A 22860-nucleotide genomic window follows, 5' to 3' on the forward strand; every position below is an offset into this window, starting at 1 on the left:
TATTCTAAGATTCATATTAGAGGAATTTCCCTGTCCTATCTTCCACTATTTATATATTTTTCTTTCTGTTGCAGAACTAAGTTGGTAAATCCTATACAGTGTATTGGAGTCCATCTGATATGAACGTATCGAGCTTTTTTCTAAACTTACAATTACTGGTGGGGGGTGAGGGGAAGGAGTTTGGAAGGGGTAAACTGGGAGTTTGAGATTTGCAGATACTAACTACTATATATATAATAGGTAAACAACAAGTTTATACTATATAGCACAGGGAAATGTTTTCAATATCTTGTAGTAACCTATAATGAAAAAGAATAGGAAAACAAATATGTGTATGTATATGTGTGACTGAACTATTATGCTGTACACCAGAAATTGACACAACATTGTAAACTGACTATATTTTGATTTTAAAAAAAATTTATTGATAGAGTTAACGTATGACTCTATCACAACAACATTAAGAAGCAAATTTTAGCCAAATTATGGAGTAAACATTGCAAGAATTATATATGCAATTTTAAACTACAATAAAACTTTAATATATGTGTAAATGTATATTCATACACATATATACACACACAGATCCATATATAAACTGTAGTATATAGTATAAGGACTATGCTATTATTTTTAAAAGTAGGCTAAAACTGATTTAAAATTATATTTCAAGCACCAAGAACAATGCAAAACAAGACACCCTTGTCTAAAATCTCATCAAGATTCAATTAAAAATATATATACTCTAATTAGACATATTTATGACTAAGAGATAACTAATCTCAAAACTTTAATAAATTTTCTACTAATGAGATCACAGTTTATTATTTACCATCAGTTACTAGCTATTTTAACACAAACAAAAGATTGGAAGGACCAAATATTTTGGTTGACATTATTTGCATTTTTAAGTCTAACTCAATTATTTAGAATTTATGAAAATATATAAACTTCACAGAATATATAAAATATTGTTATATTCTAATATATAAAATTGTAATCACTCCTTTTAAAATATTAAAATAAGTGAAAAATCACTGATGAAAAATTTAAAATGGTGATACAATATTTAAGATAGCATATACCAGAGCAGAATTCAATATAATATCAAAATGTGAGTGCATGTTGTGTTCTTTATTAAATTATTTTTATACTCTCCATCATTTATCCAAATTTAACTGAAAAACTAAAGAATGACAAATGGCAACAATTCTTGGCAGAATTAACCAATTCAATATGGAGACTCAAATAATGAAAATTGTCAAACTCATGATTTGCTTATGAGATAATGACAAAAAAAACCATGTGGAAAATTTTGGTCAAAGGGATATTTATTTTGTATGTGTAAGCCTATTTTGTAGTGCTATTTTGTTTTAAACTTGAACTTTATTTACTTTATTCAGTGCATATTTATTTACGAAGAATTATTTGGCTGCCAACATATATATGTATATATACACTTATAAATTATGACTTGCAATATATGAAAAAACGTGTAAGAATAGATGAGATTTTACCAGTTTCTTTATAGTTTTCATTCTCAGATTCTGTTGCATGAGTCAGAACTACTAGTTTTATCCTCAAACATATTTATATTGTTTATATTATTTACATTTACAGTTTTTAAATATTCATATTCAAAAAAATTTTAAAACACTAAAATTATAAAATAATATAAAAAATGTAGAATGTAGAATTGTAATTTAGAGTTGTTAGGATCACAATCATGGTTTCCAAACTGCAAAAAAAGGTACTATGTTCTGTTTCATCTTTTCTAATATGAAGCCAATAATACCTATTTCATAGTTATTCAAAAATTAAACATACATATTGGCTATTTATAAGGATCATATTAAGTGATCAAAAATATTAGTTCTTTTAGATTTTACTGTTTCCGAGTCCAAACTCGTTCTGCTCACCACACGACAGGCCAGTAAACCGGGAGACAAGGTGTTGGGACAAGGAATAGTGACTTTATTCAGAAAGCCGGCCGACCAGGAGGATGGTAGACCAATGTCTTAGAGAATCATCCTGCTCTAGTCAGAATACAGAAAACAAGGGAGAGGGTCTGGTTGGTTGTTGCAAACTCCTTGCTGCAGGCATTCTTTGTTCTTGCAGCCCTCCTGGTGGGCCAGGTCATGGTGTCCCTATAAGCTTCCAACAAAACAAAGGTTGTTCTCTATTTTGCAACTTGCCATCTCTACTTAAGTGCAGAAGTGCTAACATCCTTAAAGGTCAGAGCCCCGAGGACAGGCTCTCCTGTATGTTTCAGGCTCAAGGCGACATTGTTTTACAAAAGGTGCAGAGCTGGCAAGACTAAGCCTAGAAAACAGGGTGCAGTGGTTAAAACTAAAGAAACAGATCCAACATAGAGTCAGATTTGTCTCCTCTATTATATTATTTCAATTTAATTTTAAAAAAATGAATGATAAAACATAAAATAGAAAATGATTAAAATAGGGCAGAGTAAATTCCAAAACTAATAAAACTCACATTTGAATATTGTATGGAAAACACTAAAATACAACAGCGTTTTTCATTACATGTAGATAAATATGATTAACTTTCTACAAACTTGTCTACATTGTTCAAACTTCCTCTAACGAGTAACGTGGCATTGTTAAAGTTGAAATGTATTTATTTTACTTAAACACACTATAATCTGAAGGAAAACCTAGCAAATGAATGAGAAACAAAAGGAAATGGAAGTGTGGAGGAAAGATCTAGGAATAATCTTTGAGATAATTCTCAGACTGGCCTGGAATTACCTGCATGTGCTGTAAACTGAGTGCATTGTCATTTGTGGAAATTACCATAAACATCATATTATAAAAGACTAAAGAAGATATATAAAGTTAAATCAATTAAGAAATTAGGATTTTTTAAAATAAGAATAGGTACATAAACAGATAGATGTGAGGGAATAGATTTTAAGATTAAGTTTAGATGGATAAGTACCAATAATTAATTCCAGGTAGCAAAGGAATAAGAAATATCGAGACTTTTTAGCTATTTTTAGTATTTGAATAAAGTAAAATTCACTGTTAAAAGTCCAGCAAAGATTTTCTGCTTAGCTTATTCAAAATAATATATTGCATGCTATGATCTTCCCAAATCAAAAAGCCTTTATACAGACAGCCTTTAAAAATAATAGAGTGAGAAAACACAAAGAAAACAATGGAGGCTGCTTGAACATCTTGCACTTCCTTCTGAGAAGTGACTGCCATAATGTTAGACCCATCCACTCCACATCACACGACTCACCTGCTTTACTATCCTTCAGTTCTTAGCACGAACACACTTCCTTGACATGTCTTCCCCACCCTCCAAGATTAAATTAGGACCTCCGTGAATATTTTTTGTTTATCGGTTCATTTGTCTACGTGCATCACTATGAGCTTTTTGCACATTGCTTTTCTACCACTCATCACACTCTGGATTTGCGTCAGTGCTCCCACTGCACTGTAGACCTGAGGGCATCACCTTAACCTCTCTCACATCTGGTCCTCTGTATGTCATGTAATTCCTGGAGCATAATAGGTGAGCCATTGCATGTATTTGATGAATGCATAAATGAAATCATTGTATTTCTCTGTGACTAATTGTTTTGGGCATAATTTTATGAGCTTCTTTAACATTTGCATATCTTCTTTGGTGCAGTATCTGTTTAGATAGTTTGACCACTACTACTGAGCTGTTGGCTTTCTTTTAATTGAGGGTTTTTTTTTTAATTGAAGTACCATCAATTATAATATGTCAAATGTGTACAGCAATGTCCCAGTCATGCATGTTCATACATATATTTATTTTCATATTCTCTTTTAATTGAGTTTTGAGAGTTTTTATTCTGGATACTAGTGTGTTATCAGTTACATAATTTGCAAATATTCGGCCACTCTGAGGTTTGTCTTTTTACTTTTCTATGAGTGTCTTTACAAAGAGCACAGATTCCTAATTTTGAGAAGTCCAATATACTTTTTTTTAATATTAATTAAATACCATTAATATTGTTCTGGTGCCTTACCTAAGGAATATTTGCTTAATTCAAGATCGTAAATATTTCATTCTATGTTTTCTTATAGAAACTTTATGATTTAAGTTTTACATTTAGCTTATAATGCTAAATGTCATTTTTAGTTTTTTTCCCCCATATATTGTGAGGTCGCATAGATGTCCAATTCTTCCAGAACCGTTTGTCGACAAGCCGTTCTCTACTTTCTCCCCTGAATTGCCTTTACACATTTGTGGCTAATCAGCAGAAAATACCCATCTCTGGATCCATTCCTGTATTCTGTGTTCTGTCCCACTGATCTGTATTATCTACCTTCTCGCCAATACCATGCTGCCTTGATTCCTACAGCTTTATCATAAGTCTTAAAGTCAGAGTCAGTCCTCTGACTGTTTTCCTCCTTCGCTCTAGTGTTGGCTGCGTGGGATCCGTTGTATTTTATAAACTTCAGATTCAGTTTATTGACATCCACAAGGTGACTTCCTGGGGTTTTGATTGCTTTGTGTTACATCTATGTATCAGGTTGGGGAAAACTGAAATCTTGGCAATAATGTGTCTTTCTGTGCATAGAACTTAGAGCATCTCTCCTTTCGTTTAGACCTTCTTTGATTTCTTACATCAGAGTTTTATGATTTTCCTCATATTGATCTCATACATATTTTGTTAGTTTTATGCCAAAGTATTTCATATTTTGGTACTAATGTAAATGATATTTTGCCTTTAACTTTAAATGATGATTTTTTATTGCTGGTATATAAAAAAGCAATTAACTTTTGTGTATTAAACTCATATCCTGCAACCTTGCTCTAATTGCTTATTAGTTCCCAGGAATGTTTTTTGTTGGTGGTGAATCTTTAAAATTTTCTACATAGACAGTAGTGTCATCTGTGAACAAAGGCCATTTTATTTCTTCTTTCCCAGTCTGTCTGTTATTTTATTTTAATGTCTGATGCATTATCTAAAACGTTTAGTACAATGTCAAACATTATGTGTGAAAGCACATATCCTTGCCTTTTTCCTGATCTTATAGGGGAACCATCTAGTTTCTCATATTAAATGCAACTGCCAGCTGTCATGTGTTTTATAGCTGTCCTTTCTGAAGCTGAGGGACTTTCCTCTATTCCCGATTTGCTAAGAGTTTTTATTATGTTTGGTGTTGGGCTTTCTCAAGTGCTATTTTTTGCATTTATGGATATGGTCATGTGATTTTTCTTCTTTGGGCTGTTGATGATGGATAAGAGAGAGTAATTTCTGAATGTTAGACCAATCTTGCACACCTAGAATAAATCCCACCTGCTTGTGATTTATACTGATTATACATCATTGGATTCTATTTGCTCTTAATTTGTTAAGGATTTTTACATCTATTTTGATGAATGATACTCATCTGCACTTTTCCTTTTTTGTTATATCTCTGTCCAGTTTTGGTATTAGGGTAATACTGGCTCCTGAAGTGAGTTAGGAAGTATTCCCTCTGCCTCTGTGTTCTAGAAGAGATTGTACAGAATTAGAACAATTTCTTCTTTAAATGTTTGCTAGAATTCACCAGTGAGCACATCTGCGCCTGATACTTTGCTATTTTAAAAGCATATTTAGTATTAATTCCACTTATTAGTCAGCATGAGCCTCTGCAGTTTATTCTGCCTGTGTAAGTTTTGGTAGCTGTGTCTTTAAAGAAATTGGTCCATTTCATCTGTGCTATTAAACCTGTGGGCACGGAGTTCATCATATTCCTTTATTATCCTTTCCGCGTTCACAGGATCAGGAGTGATGGCTCCTCTTTTATTTTTGTTACTTGTAATTTGTGCCTTCTCTCTTTTCCCTTTTGTATCCTTTTCAGTTGATTTGTCTTTTCGTGCTTCTTTGAGTTGCCATTTATGTCATATTTTATTTGTTTCAAATACCGGCCATTCTGTAAATTTCCTTAATAAGTGCTGGATGTTTCCATATTGTGTTTAATGTGCTTGAGGTTTATTCTGTGATGAGGTTAAGTTACTTGAAAACAGTTTGCTCTTTGGGGTGTTGACTTTTAAACTGTTGTTATGTGGGATTATCATTGTGTTTAGACTAGACGTTATTTTTCCCCACTGCTGACTACCCTTACAGATGAGGTTTTCCTTCCTGGATTGTGGGACCAAGCACTAACATCTTTCCTCTGTGAACTCTGATGATTTTGTTAATCCCTTTCAGGGGTCATTTCCCAGGCTTCTTATGGCTTCCTTATACTATTCATGTATCGGTCAGTACTCAGCTGAATAAACAAGGAGAAACTTCTGTAGGTTTCCAGAGTTTTCTCCAGAATTCTGCCCTGTAAACTCTAAGTGCCTGAGGTTCTCAGCCTCTGATCTGTGTCTTCGCTTCACCGGGTCTGCATGGCTTCGCTTTGATTCCCTTTCCTTTTATGTTGACCTGGAAACTCTCTCTAGACAGTTCATAGTTACAAGCTCATTTTTGCTCTGTATCTTTGGGATTAAACTGATATCCGATGTCTTGTCATTTTTATTTGATACTTTTTTTTTCTTTTCCTAGGCATTCCAAATGGGAAAGTGAATCTGTTTTCTATTTCTCCTTCTTGGCAGAGAACAGGTATCAGTAATAGGAATCAATTACCTTGCTTGTGAAATTTCACTCTAACACGTTTAGCTTATGAGGAGATTGAATTGGTTCGTGAAATCCAAAAAGGAATTGAACACAGCTTCAGGTCAGGACATACGTTCTCAAGGACATCAGGAACCCTTCAGCTGTAAACAGTTATCTCCGCTTTTTCCAATTTCTGCTTCTCATTCTCTCTCATTGGGGGCCATGTTGTCTTCTCACTGTGGACAATTTGGCCACAGAGAACCCTGTAATTTATCTCTATATCTGTTATATGTAATAAGGAAATGTTTTGATGCATTCTGTGGAGACACATTTGGCCCCTCCTGATTTACTTTTCCACACTGAACTTCTTTAAATGTAGCTGGGAAGACCTTGTGGGGCATCACTGTCTGGGGAAGTAGGGGTGGATAGGTAGAGAGATCGCCATTAGGAAAAAAGGTTGCTGTTCAAATAGTCCTATAGCTGCTACGAAAATCTTAATAGTGTCACACCAGTAGTCATTTAGGAAGAATACGGCAATATTATTCCCATTGGTATATGGTGAAATTTTAATTTTTCCAGTTTTCCAGGAAAATAAGATATCTAATGGATCATGTGTTGATTATTCAATTTTGTATCATTTGGTCAAAATTAAGCATGACTTTTATAAAGCAGACATCTCTCTGAAGTACAATAATGTCTTAGGGACTCCAGTTTAAAGTCTCTTGGACCCAAACCATTTCAACACTCAGAGAAGTTTACCATCAATATTACAGTCTTTCTGATGTTTTTTCTTTATAGTTTTTCTTTGTACACCTTACAACTTGGCATTGTCACTTTTAATTTCCACCATCCATACCTGTAAACCTTATTTTTCTTTTGTTATTTTCTAAGACACAGAAGTCCAAATAACACATACTTGGATTGTGACAAAGTGACAACTCTCTAGCAGTACTCTGGAATACTCCAACATTACTTAGATTAATGTAGACCTAGGGACTAAAGATTTGTGGGAAAAAACAAAAAAACAAACTTGAAAATCACTGCTAGTGTCAGAGACATTGCAAGAACTTTTATCCCAGTGTCATGTTTGGAAGTCAGTGATGTGTTTCTTTTTCTTCATCTGATAGGGATAGAGAGCTGACTATCAAATGAGTCAATCACTAAATCAGAGAGGAGAGTTTTTGATGGAGGAAAGGTGATGATTATCACTTTTTCAAAGTGAGCAATTTACTATATTCTTGGCTACATTTCATTCAACTGTATGCAAGAAATTCAGCCCCACCACCCTTCTAAAAAATCTTTCTGAAAAACTGAGCGTTTAGTGTTACATTTTGAAAGATACTTTGAAAAGTAAGATGACTGCAAATTTTCACTACTATTATTTTTTTAGAAGTTAATTTTTTATGTGATCGGATAATGGGTATCTCAGATGTAGTAATGTATCTTTTGTGTGTGTGTATATAAATACACACAAACACAAGGCTTAGGCATTATGAGTAGTATGAAGAAGTGGAAGATGATGTTTTTCTTGTACAATCATGACTAATTTAATGCACACCACATTTACCATTCATGGGAGGACCTGTTGGTTGATGAGTTTAGATTAAGCTGGATGAAGACAGAGAAATTAAGCTGGAACCAGACAGAGAAAGAGGTTTGACATAATGCTTAATTCTTACATTTAAGCTTTGAATCCACTGAGAACTATAGCAAGATTTATGGAGAGATGTAGTATAATTTATAGGATATTATTTCCTCTTAATTAAGGATAAAACACTACTAAATAAAATAATTAATTTTGATCCAGAATGAAAATGCTTTTGCATGTTGATCTCTCTCATGTTATACATTACTGAGTCAATGACTCCCTATTTCTTTGTATTTCTTACTCAAATTAATAAAAAAAAAAAGAGAGATAACAAATGAAAATGGAGTTAGGAGAAACTGAGGCCCCCATAACATTTTACAATTAAATATGAATTTTTTTACTGCTGTGTATTTTGCCAGTTACTCAAGTGCCACTTTGTTTATTTTGTCCTTCAACAACTGAAGGGAATGCGGAAGTTTGTTGTTATTTATGCAATCATTTGTTTATTGCCTTTTTAATGGCACTCACTGAGTTTGATTAAACTTTTATCCAACTTCATTTTGCAGTATGTGGAGTTTAATTATCAAAAGGCAAGTTATACCATTTTGTTGTCCTTGTTTTGAAAAGTTGAGAGATACTGTGGGAAGGTCTTCTGAGTTTCTGCTCATTCTGGCTAGCTTTATAAATTCAGTTTTGATTATTAAATTGTATTGTGGTTCCTACTGTTGGAAAACCTCTGAATAGCAGTAGGCCAGATGTTGTTGCCTGATTAGGTACTGAGATATTTGAATCCCCAGCTGCAGCATTATAAACCTGCTCTTTTAATACTTGACTCTAAGTTTTCCATCTGCTTTCAGCATCTGGTCAGTTCTGTCTAGGTTGTCATTTTATTGCATTTCTTCTTTGTTGCCCCACAAATAAATGAAATTTCTCCATCCTTATGACCAAGTCAGATATGCCATTTTCAAATAGTGAAACATACATTACTTAAGTAATGATTGTCATAATACTCTTATTAATATACAGTTTTCATTTTTTAACACATCTATGATACATAATGTAGACTAATAATATGTTACATTTAATATGACAATATTCACTAAGGAAAAGTTAATTTATCAGACTAAGCTGGGGATCCATCTCACTCTTTTTTGAAGGGATGTGTTAATAAAATAACCATGCTAAAATGTTCTTTCACATTTGTCATATTACTGAGGAATGGATTAGAGAACGGAGTTAGAATATATTTCATAATTGGTGTTTAAAATCTTTTCAAATAGGAACAACATACAATTACTAATATTTGAGACCAGATGTGTAAGGACTAAGTCATAGATGGCATTACTGGGGCCCTGTGTGCAGCCACCCTGTCAGTAATCATTCTTTTCCATCATCTCCTCCACATCTGAAGATGTTCGCATTCATACCACGCCACTGGTCTGTCTCTTTAGTCAAATACTACTGCATCTCATTCACAAAAACATCGATCTTAATTACTTCATTTGAAGTTTTACTTAACCAATTGGGTTAAAACTCAATTTAGAGATGATAGCTCTACTTATATATATATAAGTAGAGTATATATATATACTTTACAAAATTATGTACAGTTTTGATGATTTAAAGAACAGACAGCAAGTGTGAAGGACTGAGAAAGAGATCATCCACATTATATAGCGTGAGCAACCCAGACGTTGTGAGGATGGTGGACTTTAACATCCAAATGGTTGAGTAAATAAGCCAAAACATTATTATTATTATATTATTATTATTAGGCAGTGGGGCAGAAAAACTCAGTTTACAGACATAGAATAAAGTCTAAATTCATTTATTCAAAAATATTTATTCTGTGCCCACTACATACATGCCCGTCACACTTTGATGTCCTTATGTACACCAGAAAACCAAAGAAGCTAACAAATACAGCTGCTTACACATAGTTTATATTCAAATGGAGGCTGGAAGACAATTTTTCTAAACTGCACATCACCTAAAGATCATGCTATGAAGCATAGGAATTTTATAAGATAGTTCCTTACAGAAGTATCAAAATAAATGCAATGTTTAATGTTTTAAAAGAACATAAATTCCTTGATTGTGTGTGAAAAACTGCTGTTTGAGGCTACAGTACTTAGGTGAACTTTGATAGAAAAAAAAGAACAGTAACAACAATGACAAAAAGTAGAGTTGATAAAGAAAGAAAAAACATGACATTTGGGATTTGGCCAATTTTCATAGACTTGCAACCAGTATATCAATAAAGTGAACACATCAGGACAGACCAGCAGATGCATCAGACTCATGCCAACAGGTAATGGTAAATGAGATGAAGAAAAAAATTTCATCAGAACAAAAAAATTTCTCCTAGTCATTACTTTTGAAATCTTCCTTGTGAGAAGAGGTTTAAGATTAATGCCAGAACCACTGTTTATTTAAATAGTATATTATCTATTTTTGATGGATTTATATCCTTAACCTCATTATGACATTTCAAGAACTCATACACAGTTCACTCCAGTATGTATTATTTGCATTTACAATCTAATACTTCCACAAGTTTATAATAATCCCAATTAGGGAAGCTCTCATGGTAATTAACATAACGGAAAGATATTTAATGTAACTGAACCCAAGTTAACATTTTTAGCAAGTTCCTCTTATGTAGATTAAGTAGACCATGTTTGGTTGTACTAGTTTTTGATGACAAAACCATTGCCAAATCTTAAATACTTAAAAGACTATCAATCAATCAATCAAACCATTGCCAAATCTTAAATACTTTAAAGACTATCAATCAATCAATCAAGACAATTTTTATTCATTAGCTTTGCTTTTTAGAAACCAAGATAAATTACTTAATCCTAAAGTGGTATACATAAAAATAAGAAAATTGAAATTTGCCTGTCCTTCAGCAATCCAAAATGATACATTTGAGCATAGTCTCAAACTACTAGTACAGATGGATTTTATTTATCCTCAGATTCTTTAATTTTTTAAATCAAAGACAGGTTTATTCTTTCATCCATCTAGAATTTATTGATTTTAGTTACAGTGAAGACAAAAACACAAAAGCCAAATAATAATGGGCTGTAATTATGAAATGATGGATTTAAGATCATGACCTGTGAATTAGGAAAGTTATTTGATTAACTGAGATACTAATCTTACTAATTTACCATTTCAGCATTATGATATTACAGTAGATAAAATAAAGATAACTATTATAATATTCAATATGGGGTAAAAGTGCAAAAACACGCAAATGAACAACAAGTGAAAAACATTCGAGTAATGATAACTGAATTTTGATGTTGTTTATTGAGAATTCTTACCAGGTTTTATTTTACTTTTAGGAAATAATACTATGTCCTAAACATTCTTCATGTTAAAATTGGCCATTTAACACAAATCAGTGCTTAGAAAGCTCTAGCTACTTACTACTTACTTCAGGAATTTGTCTTTTTCCAGATACTAACTGCTATGCAGAAAATAGATGAACATCAAGGTCCTACTGTATAGCACAGGGAACTAGATTCATTACCTTGTAATAGCCTATAGTGAAAAAGGATCTGAAGTGGAATATATATATATATATATATATATATATATATATATATATATTATATATATATACCTGAATCACTATGCTGAATACCAGGAATTAACACAACATTGTAAACTGACTATACTTCAGTAAAAATGTTAAAAAAAAGTAAATAAAAAAGAATATGCCCTTTTAATTTTGTTTGTGAAATCCACAATAATAAAAACCTAAAACAAAGCTATATTCCACTATTTAATGATTAATACAACAAGTTAAAGATGGGATAATTTTCATCATATACTTTGCAAAAATGCACTCATATCAGTCTCTTGTATGAAAATGAATAATTTTGCAGGTACTTAAATTCTCTATTAACAGCTGTAACATTTTATCGAGGTACTGTGAAATCAGTTTGTGAATCATTTGAATAAGCTGAATGGAGAGAAACAAGAAACAGTGCAATATCTGATTGTGAGTTCTTTAATCTGAACTACTTCTTATTATTCCTAGGTCTAAAATTACTACGTATTTTTATTACATTTCCAGGAACTAAAGATGATTTGCAAATGTAATTGCAAAAAGAGATAATTTTAATATCAGAAGATTGCAAAGAAAACAAAAGAATGAGGAATTTGACTGAGTGTAACTCTTCTAAGGAAAGACAACACCAGCCTGCAGGCGTACACACATCTAGGACATCCTGTTGATGGTAACATATTAATTCACGGTAAGCATTATTTTAAGTGCGATTGTTTTGATTGTTTTTGCATTCAGCTCTTGAACTTTTTACACTTAAACTAAAACTTACTTCAGTAGATGATCCATAAGAATTTTCTATATGTGGATATATTACTTTTGACTATCACTCTATACCCTGCATGTCCTTTGCTGAAACTGAAGTAAGAAAGGAGCTATTTTGGTAGAGAGTTCATTCATTATCAGTGTTACTGGGGACACAAGATAGATTTCTTGTAGTTTACCAACGAATCTGCAGGGCATCTGGCCCAAGCTAGAAAGCGGTGGGACCTGCTGAGATTTGCTGAAGGCCTGTGTGGATGAGAGAGCTCATGCGATAACCAGCCTCACAGTTCGTTTAGGTCCATTTGTAAAAACAGTAACATCTGATTGTGTGACACAGGCACACCAAGAGACTGATGCTTTTGATTTAGACTTTCAGTCAAACTAAGAAATTCAAAAAGCTTGACCTTAGGTAATCTAGCTCAAGGCCTCCTGTTTCCAGCAATATTTACTTGACTCTCTTTTTATAAGAAAGTCACCGTTAAACAATGTTTTAAAAATCTATCTTTACAGATATAAATGTTAAAGAAAACATTTTTAAAAATATTTCACTTGATCCCCCGTGGATGCCCATATCCCAAAAGGAGAGGAGATGTCTCTTACAGTAATGAAATCATGTACCACTTCCAGAACGCCCTTCCTATAGGTACTTCTTGAATAGTTATTGTCAGAGAAGAGTTCTCTCTGTGCAGTTATCACTCATACCCTTGAGAAAAGCCCCAAGAAGGGTATAACTCATGGTTTAACAGGGAAAAAAGAAATACAATTGTATGTGTGTGCACATTGATGTTCGCTTTCCTCGCTCAGTCCCTTGAGAAAAACCAGTAGCGTCATTTTGCTGTAAGTGACTCTGTAGCCATATAAGTTCTTCATCCAAGTAGCCTTTATCCTCAGTGAGCCTGGGGGGGGCTTTAATTTAATGGTTTTTGGTCATAGACCTCAACTTCCTTCTTACAGCAGTGTTTTTCTCTATATCACATCGTACTCAGTTTTTAAGTTGCCCGAATCAAAAGGACCAGAATTAGATAGACTTTGTTCATCAGAAAAAAAAAAAAGTGGCTTTGCAACAGATAAGTTTCAATAAAACAGCAAGTGGGCTGTGTTGGCCACAGTTGTCCTTAGATAAGGACGCTCAGGGGGTCACATGGGAAATTACCCTGGACAGTTGGGACTGTGGCTTGAGCTGAGTGCTCCCAAGAACCCTGCTTCTGGAAGTGATTTTTATTTTTCCACAAATTCATTTTAAAAATTGATAAGCAAAACAAAATGGTGGTGTATGTGATTCCAGGGTCTTTCAAGAAGGCAACAAAGGGAAGAATTGAATGTAAGAAAAATAATAGTTATTATGATAATTTATACACCTAAGGCTGTAGACCGTGGTCTAAAAGGGGACAACTTAAAGATACCAGCTTCTGTGTTCTATTGATATTTTGGCATTTTTCACATTTCAAAAAAGGGTTTAGATTTATGAGACTTTTCGTGCGGATTTGTAGCGATCAGATTTACAGTATGTCACATGTCACCTGTCACCTTACTAATTCTCTCTTCATTTGCTGTTGAATATCTTGCCCTGAATGACTTAAAGGTATAATTCAGATTTATTCTTATAACAGCTGCATAATATCCCATTGACTATTGTACTATAACTTATGTGCCCAATTTATGACCTGTCCAATTTTCTTTGATTATGTAATAATGCACTGAGAATTTGGGGACTACACACTTATTGAGATCAATCTCTCAACACTTAAAGTGGCCCAGGCTTTTAGTAACAGTAGAAAGAAAATTGAACATACTTCTTGGAATCACATCACCAAATAAGGGTCATCACTACTGGCTGATATTTTTAGGGGAAAAAAACCCCACTATTTGAGGTCATGGCTTTTTATATCACTCATTATCCTATTGTCTTTGAAATAAATGGTCTCTAGACATCAACAGGGCAGGTACCAGGGTCAAAAAACAAACACATTGATTCTTTCTACTACTATATAATTATGGAATACATATGTATATACATAAATACATGCTTGAACATATTTTGAAATCAAGTGCTTTTCTGTCAAGTATAAAAATGTATGGAAACAAAATATACCTTTAATGGTATTCTCCTCTTAAGCACAAATTCACCTTCCTTCATATGTCTTATGGTCAGTATCTCACCACTTAGACAACATGGGTGGTGTCTGTGAATTTTCCACGTACAACGCAAGGGGCTTCCTTCCCTCTGAGAATACGGATCTTTGAGAAGATGTGCTTGTCTTGCGGACTGCCATGTTCCCATAAGGAATATAATTCCTAGTGCTTGTATCAGAAGAGTCTACAGGATTGGTTGTACTTTGTCATTGTTTTCCCCTAAAAATAGCCAACATTAGACCTTTGCTGTGACTGGTATTGCCTCACAGGAAAGTTTGTCTTGGTCTAGAGGAAAAATTGGTTATGACTTTTAGTGCATAGTAGAAGCAGTTTTTTGAAAGCCAAGACAATTTTTTTTACTGATAAAAACAAGGATGCTTTGAATGCAAAATGAAGGATGCTTGTGTGTATTTTCCTGGACAGAATATTAGAAATTTGCTGGTGTTCCCTCAAAAAGGGGGGCAAATAGGAGGTAGATTATTAACAGAAAGGTGTGGTGTTAATGTGGGTGGAGAAATGACACACTCAGAGTGCTGTGGGAAAAATAGCCAAATGTTGTGGAAATTCAGATTCTCACCCCGTCCCAACAAACCATATGAAGTCTGTGGTAGGGTTGAGTGTTTGGAACGTTTAGAACAGAGAGCAATGGACAGTGGGAGTCAGGGCGTCATGCCCAAAGACCAGAAGGGTGAGTGACACTGCAGTGGATGGCGGGACCCAGCAGCACTCAGAGGCCAAGACCAAGAAACCTTGTCCCAGAGGAGGCCGGTGATGTCATGGTACCGTGAGGGCCATAAGTCTTGTCATATTATAGACAACTTCTGTAAGTCTCGTGTTTTATTTTTGATGAACCTTTTTGGGTTTCTAATTCTTGACTAGGTAAGTTATTTCTAGACCATGAGTTACCCTCCAGTGGGAGCAGCTACAGAAGTCTAGCTGCACCAATGAACAATACAGAATTACCACCAGATGATTACTGTTCATTGTGAAGCTAGTATATATCCATTTCTGATCTTCAAGCTGGAGAGCAGGTTGATGTCCATATCTTGCAGTCAAATGTTCTGTCTAGCAAATATTTTTCACATGAAATTTTAGGTCAGTGGGAACACAAATGGGCTTGTTTTCCTGCAAACATGGTTTTCCTCAGGCAAGAAGTTATGAAGCAACACGTCTGTTGATTTTTTTTTTTCAGTCAGAACAGACGGAGCACCCTCTCCCCACAGATGTCTTTATAACTGTTTGTGCTTTTATTTTTGTCTTTCCATAAAATGTTATACAAAGAGCAAGACAAAGTCCTATCAAGGATACATTAACAAGACTGTGAGGAATCCAAAGACTCAGTAAGTTATCTGAGCAGCCACCTCTCCCATCCCCCACCCCCATTTCCCTTAAGCAGGGGGTTTAGGGTGACTAAAAGCCAGAAGCAACAACTGGACTTTTTAATTCTGGCATGTTGGTGGGAGCGTCCTGCATTATGTATGAAACAGGTGGACGCTCAGAGTAAAAGAAGCCTGTCCAGCCAACACTTTGTAGGTGGAGCTGCTGACCCATTTTCCCCACCCCGTCTCTCAGGATATTATCTGTCTTAGCTCAGCTTCTCATTTGAAAGTTGAGGATGAGACAAACTTACAGGCAAGTAAGCTTATTTTGGAAAGTTATCTCAAGGAATGAAAGAGAAGGACTGGGAATCATTAAAAAGAAAAGAGGAAAAGCCAGTAGAAGAATGAATTTTCAAAGGTTGCCTTTGTGGGCAACTGTACCCCTTCTGGCCTGGATCTTCTAAGGACCTCCAGAGAGGCTGCTTCCAGTGATCTGTGTGAGGACTGGAATGGGGAGCATCCCATCAGCAACTCCTGCCTCCCATTGCTGATGCAAGGAGATGCCCTCTCCTTTGTAACACTCCATTGTGCCTGAGCGAGTTCAGGGTGCACTCCCATTTTCACCTGGGAGTTGTGGACATTTTAATACACTGAATGCTCTTTTTGATGAGTTTGTGAGATTGGAGCAGTTCAGCATAACCAAGTGTGAAAATCAATAAATCCCCTAAGGAATTAAAAAAAATACAAAAAACTCCCCAAACACCCCCCCCCAAAAATCCCCTGGCTTTCTGCTTCTGTGCTGGATCAGAAAAAACACAGAAGCAGAAAGCCAGGGCTACATGGAGCAGCTGAAACAATCGCAGGTGTGTTACAGCTGTACGAAGTTGGTTGCTGCAGGGACTGCCACAGTCGAACTTGGGCTGTGAGAAATGAGAGGTAGGGCACAGGAGGTGTGCAGTGTTCTAACTCAAATTGTCTGTGAGGTGGGCTCAATTAGACTCCTCTTCTCAGTAAAACTGGAAGGTATTATTTTAACCCAAGGCTGTATTATGATTAACTGGCAGTGACTAACACACAATATATGTGCCTTGTTTATTTAAAGTAATAAGAAATGTTTTACAATATAACAAGCATTTGTGTCAATGGCTCAGGGCTTGTTCTGAGTGACAAATCTTAACACTTGTGCTGACATTTTGGTTTGGTGATGTTTGAGAATTTAATACAAGTAAGTTAAGATGAGGAATAGTCTGGACAACTAATGCAAAGGTCGATTAGTTGGAGTGAAATCGTGACAAAGAGAGATCATGACTCTTCCATTTCACTTTCCGTATTTCTCATCCTTACAGAGAGAGGCAAGACCCTTCTAACTGCCAGGAACTATTAGGATTGGGGAACATTTGATCCAGGAACAGCCAATGGAATAAAATGAGCATCTCTTAAATTAATCTTAGCACTTAAAAAATAATTCTGAGGCAGTAAGGTTTTACAAGGGGAAGGAATGGAAATATGGAAGCAGGTCTGAATCCGATTGATTCACAGCACTCATGAGAGCACATAGGGTCAACCACATTGGTCTCAGCAAGCTGGCTTCAGAGGAGAATGTTATGTCTACTGTAGTTGGTTTCTCCAAATCAGAATTCCATCAGCCCCTGGGCGTGTGCAAAGCTGGCGCTGCTTCTCGCACTCATCAGTGAGTCAGTAGTTTTCTCACATATATCCTGAGATTGTCTAGCTTGGAATTTTCCTGTTTGTCTCCATGTGTGTCTGACAAGTTTCATATTCTTTGCATTGGATCTCTGTCTACATAATACACATTTAGTTCACATAGACCCACAAATCTCTTATTTCTTCAGTACAGAACATTCATTGTTATTTTTCTAGCTGTCTGTATGCTCATTTAGTGTTATACATGCTAAATCTAAGTTACATAATTTATGCTCACATTTTATCTTAATACTGTTTAATCTCATATACAAATATTAGATATAAATAGAAAAGCAATGAGAGGTGCTCAGATGACAATTTGTAAGAAGATCTTAGCTCATGCTCATTTTATATATTATACATATATATTGATCGATTGATATTTATATAAAGTCAGGTATAAATTACGAGAGCCTTGGGTTAGCACTGAAACCTCATTTAAGTTCATGATATGGAAGATTTTCCCCCATGGCCACTGTGGTTCTATATTAATCAATAATCAATTTGTTCATTTATCATTTTGCCAAACAAAATGTGAGTTTCTAAAAAGGTCACTCTCAGATATTGAAGCCAAGTATGTTTACAGATCAGAATTTATAGTGATAACCATCTAGGTTCCTATGGTTAAAGATCTTTCTGTTACTACTTACTAATGCCAACACATGAATTTGTGGATTATAAAAGGTAAGACTTTCCAAAAGTAAACACCTGCTACAACATTCTTATATGAAAATGCCTTTCTTTGTGCTGCAGTAGCTTAGATTGAAAAGGAATAAGTTTATTGCCAAGCATTGTCTAGGGGCCTTCCCCCAAGATCCTAATTATTTTATATATTAACTTTCTTTTTATGTATAAGTTACTATAAAATATTAAGCAGTGAAAAATGTCTCAGTATTTACATTTGGAGATAAAAGAAGTCTTTTACTCTAAAGAAAGTATTTTATGTAAATATATTTCAGAAGTCTAAGTGAAACTCACATTGCTTGACATTAGCAATTAGTTGTAACTGATGAATTTATATTAAATAACATTGGTTTATATATTTAATTTACAGTTTCCATAATTCTGCTTTGTGAAATACTGTAATTTTTAAAATGTTTTATTATTACCTTTTATTTTGAATTAGACACTGCACATTATATATGTATTCTTATAATGCCTATATTTTTTTAAGAATGATAGTCTTTCATGAGTTCATGGAATTATGATGTCTGTTTTCACCTCATAGCTACATCTACACCTCTGAAACTATAGTCCATAATCTGGAAATTTAAAAATATATATTTCTAACTAATTCAAAGGTCAAAGAAGAAATTATAAAAATGTAAAGATTTTATAGCTTCTTGAAATGTGACATTTTTGAAAAAATTCAGACTTCTAATAATGTTCTGTAAGTTATTTAGTATGGTGTTCCTCCATAAAAAAAATGAAGTTATGCAAAATTACTCAAATTTCTTTGAAGGGACTCCCATCTTTAAGTAATGGATTATATATCTAGTGTTCCTCAGAATATACCTTGGGTAATACTTCCCTGAAGAAATATATGACAAATAAAGAAGTGTAGATTTTCACCTTTTTACATTTTATAAAGCACAGATAAAGAAAATCTTATATATTACTTTGATAATGGCTTTCACACAGAGAGAATAAAAGATGCCATGATGTAAGAACAGAAAACTGATTTTAAGTTATGTAGCCTTTAGAACTCTATATTTAGGTACGTTTATAGAACAGTTAGGTCACATTTGGTAGCCAATGACAGCAAAATGGTAACAGTGATGAAAACTGCCATTTGAAAGGGGGAATGGAAATGACACTACAGTTTCTCATCCTTGAACCCCCTCGAGTCTTGTTGACTGGGAATAACAGAATCTCTCTCGCCTGTGGTGGAGGGAGTTCCCTGGCTGCACAGGTTCAGTTTGTTCTAGGCAAGGCTCCATGTACAGCAACCCCCCTGATTGTATCTGGGAGGTGCACTGAATAGAGACCACACCTTCCAGGGACTAGCCCACCCCGACCACTCTCACCCTCCCAGTGCGAATGCTAGTGTGAGCATCCTTCAGAGAGGTGAATAATCTCAGGTACTTACTGGCCAGAGTTGGAGTCCCCTTTTCCAAATCACTCCCTTAAAACCTGAACAAGCTTCACAGCTATTTGACCTGAGACAATCAGATGTGCTAGAAGCCAAAGCCAGAAAGAGGTCATTCAGCTGGAACGCTGGAGCCTGGATTCAGGCCTGTGAAGTTTGTTAAGCAAAAGAGCTGCCTTAGTCTCCAAGCCCCACCCATGCCTGCACGGGGCCCTGCCACTTGCAGTCTCTTCCCTCAGTGTCACTGCTAAGGTGAGGAGACACGGCTGAGATTGTCCCCGCCTTCTATATGCACCCCTCAAACAGTTCCCTTTCTTTTCCTATTTCTTCCTTCCTTACTTCCTTTTCCTCTCTCTCTCTCTCTTTTTTTTTTTTTTTTTTGGGTTTATAATCAGGTCAAAGCTTCTACATAAGGCTGTGGGTTTGTAGGTAGGAGGTAGCGTCAGGCTTTCCTTAGGTTCCCCTAGGCTCTCATCTTACTTGTCTGCCGAATCTTCTACCTAACAAATGCTTCCTAACACCACTTTGCCCTAACTTTTGCTTGATGTGTAGGATTTGCCTTTTCCAGCTCAGCGAAGCTACAGATGTTCAGAATTTCGGTCATTTTTTTATTTCAGCCCACAGGCAAAAGGAGCTACATTTAGCAAAGCTCTATTTTTTTTAACCCTGCTTTCAGATGAACTGACTTCAGAAAAGGCTTTGTATCTTTTGGGACCTTACTTAAAGCTGCAGAATTAGCCAGTACATTCAGACATGACAGCATTTTCCTGCCTCAGTTCTTAATTTTGCAGGATCAGTAGACACAAAATCTGAGTCCCAGTGGGCAGTGATCACAGACTCACAGCGCTTTTACTCACAACAATCGCCAGCTTCCATTGTTGAGGGAGGAGAGGAGGAGTCCTTACCACCCTTTGCCCTGTTTTGTTAGTTCAGTTAGTTCAACTTTCAGAATCTGTTCCTATCAGCCCTTATTTCCCTTTACCAAATTCGAAATCAGTTCAGATGCTTTTGATCACAAGCAACGGACGGCTCACATAACTCATGCCTCAGGTGGATTTTATAACTCCTACACAAAGCCCTCATGTTCACTCTTACTGCCCTGGTGGAAGTCACATTAACAGCCTGAAAGAAATCACTTTGGCCAGGAATTTGCTAACAAATTTAATCAATTCCCATGGGCTAGAATTTGGAGATTGAGTAGAGTCAGTTTTCAAAAGAAGTCACAATGACAATTAGCTACAGTTTGACAAGAAAGGAGGGGACTTGGCAGCTTAAAATTCAACCAGCAGCTGTGTACTATCTCTATAAATCATTCTGAATCTTATAGATGGGGTTTGTATATAGTATTAAACTCTCTGCCTTAGAGTCCAGATGGTATTTCATATCAGTTATAATTAAAATGAACTCCCTCTGGAAGCTAAATTGACAATAAGTAACCCTAGTAAGAACAATTTGTAAATATTATGTGGCTGCCATATCTAAATTAAAAAAAAAAAAAGATTACCTAGAGGCCATGCAAATTAAATTGGCAATTAGTTTACTTTCCTTGTCTCCTTGTGTATAAGATCTTTGAACTCTAAATTAAATGTATTTAACATAAACAAGGCAAAATACAAAATCTTTGACTAAATGAGCTTAGAAAGTGCCCAAAGACCCATTAGGGAGCTCTTTGTGAAAAGATGGTTATTCTTACAGAGGTCACTGAGCTGTCAGGGATGCAATTATAGATCGCAAACACACGTTTGTAAGAAAGCCCTGGCTCTGAGATAAGAAATCTGGGTTCAAAACCCTCAAACATTATTTGATAATGCAAAGACATACGTGGGTTAAAGCATTGTATTACGCTGCCATAGATATCAGTAGTTGGCCGGAAGAATTGTTGGGAAGATCAACTGATAAAACATAAATGAATTAACTTAGCAAACAACCTAACACATAAGTAGGTCCTCAAAAACTAGAAGTAACTCAGTTACTTACTTTTGTTAAATACTAATTTTTGTTAGAAATAAAAAGAATGAGTGGCATTTAATTGATTTCCTACCCTCTTACCGCACCTTTGCTTTTTATGATTGTTACAAAGCCGCTTCTATTGTCTCTGAATCCGCACCCTCATCCACGATTGTGGTGTCAGAAGAGAGCAAGTAATATTCCCAGCTGAGTCACATTTAAAACTCTTCATTTGTGGAGAATTTCTGACTATTATGCGTGCTATTGCCTTTAGAGGATCCCTGTGTACCATTGATCATCATAGCAGCCCCGGCTTTTTTTAATAACTCATGTATGACTCAACTATGCTATTACATTCATACATTTGATTTTGCACCTCAGCATACTTTTTTTTTTTCAGAACTCAAAACCCCTGTCAGTTTTACATCTCCAGCTCATACCCTAGGGGGAGCCATAAGATAGGTGCTGAGATCCCAGTCCAGAATGTTCCGTGTGTTATTCTTGTGTGTCTCAGAAATGCACAGAAAAAAATACGTTTGCTTTGTCAAATAAATCATACTTGCTTCTGCTTTCACACTCAGGAAACTTCCTTTCAACAGGCTTGGTCCAGGAGCCATAATTATAAATAAAGCTCCAGAGAGAATGAGTGGATTCTTCAAAGTCACTGCTTTCCCTCACCACATTTATTTTAACCATCTCTCTCATTTCTTCTGTTTGCTTATTTATTTATTCAACAGATTTTATTAGATATCTCCTGTTCCCCTGAGTACAGGCTAAGTACTGGGACGTGACGAGCCAGCACAAACCTGGTAAGTAGTCTTACTGAATTCACAGAGATGGACAGCATGGGTCACTTCAAAGAGGCTTTTTGGCATGTGTATCTGATTTAATAACCCTGAAATGTTTAGGGGCGGGACATTCTATTAATTCCCCATGGATTCTTAATGGGAGCTCTCAAATACATACTTTTACTTGTGTAAACATGATTAATGGAGCATAGATTTGGTCTCACTAAACACCAACATACCCAATTGCATTGCCTTTTGATTCTCCATCCGTCAGTCCTTTAGAGACTCCCTTCCAACTCTCCTGATGCCTCTCTGGTTCCTCCACTTAAACATTGCTTATACAACCCAGTCATACTGA

General features: G+C 35.3%; 1 long non-coding RNA gene across 6 annotated transcripts in view; it reads left to right on the forward strand.

The window, feature by feature from the left end:
• LOC141577555 (uncharacterized) overlaps positions 1–22860 on the forward strand; it is a 90061-nt gene that overhangs the window by 43912 nt on the left and 23289 nt on the right. For 5 of the 6 annotated variants that reach the window (XR_012506798.1, XR_012506801.1, XR_012506796.1 and 2 more), the window contains 2 exons: positions 12268–12448; positions 22452–22523. This is a non-coding gene — a long non-coding RNA (uncharacterized LOC141577555). The remainder of the gene's footprint in view (positions 1–12267; positions 12449–22451; positions 22524–22860) is intronic. The other variant, XR_012506800.1, reaches the window with a different exon arrangement.

Source organism: Camelus bactrianus, chromosome 4 (genome assembly GCF_048773025.1).
Source record: "Camelus bactrianus isolate YW-2024 breed Bactrian camel chromosome 4, ASM4877302v1, whole genome shotgun sequence".
Taxonomy (NCBI): Eukaryota; Metazoa; Chordata; class Mammalia; order Artiodactyla; family Camelidae; genus Camelus; species Camelus bactrianus.